A 4,942-nucleotide genomic window follows, 5' to 3' on the forward strand; every position below is an offset into this window, starting at 1 on the left:
AAATACAACAGTGCAATCAAAACATTCCAGGATAAACAGAAGCTAAGGGATTTTGCCAAAGCCAACCCTGCACTACAAAACATCCTAAAGGGAGTTCTGTGAACTGAGAACCAATAAGAAAAGACAACAGCCATTGATTGACATATGTGGCAGCACCTCCCACAACTAAATTGACAGATGGAAGAGTTGAGAACAGAACAAAACTGTAAGAACAAACTTAGAGAATCTGGGAGCTCAGTCTATGATCAAAACAATTACAATGTGAAAGAGGGAAAACACGTAGGAACAGAGATCCAGATGGTGAGAAGGTCATCTAGATTACAGGATAAAATAGACTGCACTACATGGAGGGGAAACTTAATGGAATATAAAGTAACCTCAAAGGAAATTAACACTTCACAACATACCAAGAAAATGAAAATCCAAGAAGAACATGGAAATATTAAAACTATAAGGAAATTCACAAGAAAGAATCAGCACAGAAAGACACGCAGAACAAAGAAAGCAGCAACACCACAAACACAAACATAATGGCAATAATTAACACATACCTATTGATAATTACACTGAATGTAAATGGATTACATGCACCAGTTATGACACAGCATAGTAGAATGGATAAGAAAACAAGATCCTTCAATATGCTATCTGCAAGAGACACATCTCACACACAGAGAGAAAAACAGATTAAAAGTCAATGGATGGAAAAAATATACCAAGCTAATTGCAATAAAAAAAAAAAATCAGAAGTGGCAATACCAAGCTCTGATAAAATAAACCTTAATGCAAAAACCAGTATAATAGATAAAGATAGACATTTTCTCATGATTAAAGGGACAATTGAACAAGATGACATAACTATAATAAATATCTATGCTCCCAATGAAAGAACTCCAAAATATATAAAGCAAACTCTAACAGATTTGAAGAAATAGACACATCTACAATAATAGTTGGCAATTTTAATATACTGCTTTCAAAAATGGATAGACCAACCAGAAAGAAACTTGACAAAGACACAGCAGAACTAAACAATACAATCAGCCAATTGGACCTCATAGATGTGTACAGAGCATTCAACCCAACAATAGCATAATACACACTATTTTCCAGCGCACATGGAACATTCTCCAGAATAGACCATGTATTAGGCCATAAAACAAACTTCCATAAATTTACAAATATTCAAATACTACAAAGCATCTTCTCAGACCACAATGCTATCAAATTAGAAATCAACAATAGGAAGACCAAAGAAATAAAGTGAAATACATGGAAACGGAATAACACACTGCTGAAAAGTGACTGGGTAGTAGAAGAAATAAATCGTGAACTCACAAAGTTCCTAGAAACAAACAAGAACAAAAACACAGCATACCAAAAACTTTGGAACACAAAAGAAAGCGGTGCTGAGAGGACAATTTATTGCAATAAATGCACACATCCAAAAAAAGAAAGAACCAAAATTGACACATTAACACAGCATCTACAACAATTAGATATGGACCAACAGAGGAAACATACAGACGTCAAAAGAAAAGAAATGATAAAGATAAGAGCAGAAATAAGTGAGATAAAAACCAGAAAAACTATAGAAAAAAATCAGCAGGAAAATAAGCGGGTTCTTTGAAAGGATTAACAAAATTGACAGACCACTGGCAAACCTAACAAAAAAGAGGGAGAAGACACAAATAACACGCATTAGAAACCACACAGGCGATGTCACAACAGAATCAAAGGAAATCAAAAGGATAATAACAGAATACTATGAAAAGTTGCACTTCAACAAATTTGAAAACTTAGAAGAGATGGATATATTTTTAGAAAAACACGACCAACTTTAACTTTCAGAGAGTGAAGTTGAAAACCTGAACAGACCCAAAACAAAAGAAGAAATTGATCAAGTCATCAAAAAATTCTCAATCAAAACTAGTCCAGGTCCAGATGGCTTCACTGGTGTGTTCTACCAAACATTCAGGGAAAAGCTATCACCAATTATATTCAAATTATTCCAGAATATAGAAGAGGATGGAAAGCTTCCTAATACATTTTATGAATCAAGCATAACCTTCATACCAAAACCAGAGAAGGACATCATTAAGAAAGAAAATTATAGACCAATATCCCTCATGAACATAGATACAAAAATTCTCAACAAAATCCTAGCCAACAGAATCCAGCAGTACATCAAAAAAATAATACATCGTGATCAAGTGAGATTCATATCAGGGATGCAAGGATGATTCAACATTAGAAAAACAATCAATGTAATCCACCAAATAAATAAGGAAACAGAAAAGAACCACATGATCGTATCGATTGATGCAGCAAAAGCATTTGACAAAATCCAACATCCATTCCTGATAAAAACATTCAATGTAGTAGGAATTTAAAGGAGACTCCTCAACATAAATAAGAGCATATGTTCAAAACTAACAGCCTACATCACTCTCGATGGAGAGAACCAGCCAAGGATGCCCTTTGTTACCACTCCTATTCAATATTGTTTGGAGGTCTTAGCAAGAGCTATACGACAAGACAGGGAAATTAAAGGCATCCAAATTGGAAAAAAAAAAAAAAAAGTAAACCTCTCTCCAGACAATGTGAACCTATACATAGAAAACCCCCAAAGACTCAGTATAAAAAGCTACTAGAACTCACTGGAAGATACAGCAAAGTGGCAGGATATAAGATCAACATACAAAATTCAGTTGGATTACTCTTTATATCAATAACGACAGCACTGAAAAGGATATTAGGAAAAAAATACCATTTACAATACTCACCCAAAGATGAAATATCTAAGTATAAATGTAACCAGAGAAACAAACGACATATACAGAGAAAACTAAAAATACTACTACAATAAACCAAAATATACCTACAAAAATGGAAGATTGTACCATGCTACTGGATAGGAAGACTTAACATTGTGAAAATGTCAACACTGCCCAAACAATTCACATGTATAATACAATCCCAATCCAGATTCCAACGACATTCTTCAAAGAGATGGAAAAAACAATTATAAACTTTACATGGAAAAGAAAGAGACCCAGAATAAGCAAAGCACGGCTTAAGAAGAAGAATAAGGTTGAAAATCTCTCACTCCCCAATTTAAAAAATTATTACATGGCTACAGTGGTCAAAACAGTTTGGTATTAGTGCAATGAAAGATACATTGATTAATGGAACAGAATCGAGAATCCAGAAATTAACCCATCCACATAGAGCCAACTTATTTTCAACAAACTGCCTAAATATATCACATGGGGAGGGGATAGTCTCTTCAATAGATGGTGCTGGCAGAACAGTAAAGTGACATGCAAAAGATTGAAACAAGACCTTTACCTCACATCTTATACAAAAGCAACTCAGCATGGATTATAGACCTAAATGTGAATCCCAAAATTATGAAGGTCATCAATGAAAAAATAAGGACAAATGTTGTTGTTGTTGTTGTTAAGTGCCGTCGAGTTGGTTCTTACCCATAGCGACCCTGTAGAGGGTTTCCAGGGAGCAGCTGGTGAGCTTGAACTGCTGACCTTGCAGTTCAAACGGCTTTGCAGTCTGGCGCATTAGCCCACAGCACCACACCAGGACTCCAAGGACAAATGTTGCTGTTGTCAGATGCTATTGAGTCAGAACAGACTCATAGCGACCCCATGCACAACAGAACGAAACAATGTCTGATCCTGGGCCAACCTCACTACCTCTGCCACACTTGAGTCCATCAATGACGCCACCTGGCCGATCCATCTCCTTGGGGATCTTCCTCTTTTTCTCCGACCCTCCATCTTACCAAGCATGATATCCTTCTCCAGTGACTGTTCCCTCCTGACAATATGTCCAAAGTATGAGAGATGAAGTTTAGCCATCTTGGCCTCCAAGGAGCACTCTGGCTGCACTACTTCCAAAACAGATCTATTGGTTCTTTTGGCAGTCCATGGCACTTTTAGTATTCTCCTCCAACACCACAACTCAAAGGCATCAATTCTTCTACGGTCCTCCTTATTCACTGTCCAGCTTTCGCATCCATATGAGGTTATTGAAAATACCATGGCTTGGGTCAGGCGCACCTTAGTCCTCAAGTTGACATCTTTGCTCTTCAACACTTTAAAAAGTTCCTGTGTAGCAGATTTGCCCAATGCAATACGTCATCTGATCTCTTGACTGCTGCTTCCTCCAATGTTGATAGTTGATCCAAGAAGAATGAAGTCCTTGACAACTTCAATCTTTTCTGTTGACAGGAATGTTGTTTATTGGTCCAGTGGTGAGGATTTTTGTTTTCTTAACATTGAGATGCAATCCATACCTATACAAACAAAAGTAGACAAAATAGATGATTGGGACACACTAAAAATTAGAAACTTATGTGCAACAAAAGACTTCACCAAAAGAGTAAAAAGGGAACCCACAGAATGGGACAAAATCTTTTGCAACAACACATCAGACTAGGGACTTATTTCTAAAATATATAGGAAACTACAACATCTCTACAAGAAAAAGACAAATAACCCAATTAGAAAGTGGACACAGGACACGAACAGACACGTCACCAAAGTAGAGAGAAAAATGTATGAAGAAACGTTCATGATCATTAGCCATTATTGTTGTTGTTGTTAAGTGCCTTCGAGTTGGTTCCAACCCATAACGACCCTGTATAGGGCTTCTGAGGAGCAGCTGGTGAGCTTGGACTGCCGACCTTGCTCAAAAGCTTTGCAATCTGGCGCATTAACCCACAGAGAGATACAAATCAAAACAACAATGAAATATCATCTCAAACCAGCAATAACAGCAAAGATAAAAAAGTAGAGGACAATAAATGCTGGTGTGAATGTGGAGAGACTGGGACGCATCTGCATTTCTGGTGGGATTGTAAAATAGTCCAAGCATTCTGGAAAACAATATGGTGCTTCCTCAGAAGGTTGGAAACAGAAAT

This window comes from Chrysochloris asiatica, unplaced genomic scaffold, assembly GCF_000296735.1.
Source record: "Chrysochloris asiatica unplaced genomic scaffold, ChrAsi1.0 scaffold00375, whole genome shotgun sequence".
Lineage (NCBI taxonomy): Eukaryota > Metazoa > Chordata > Mammalia > Afrosoricida > Chrysochloridae > Chrysochloris > Chrysochloris asiatica.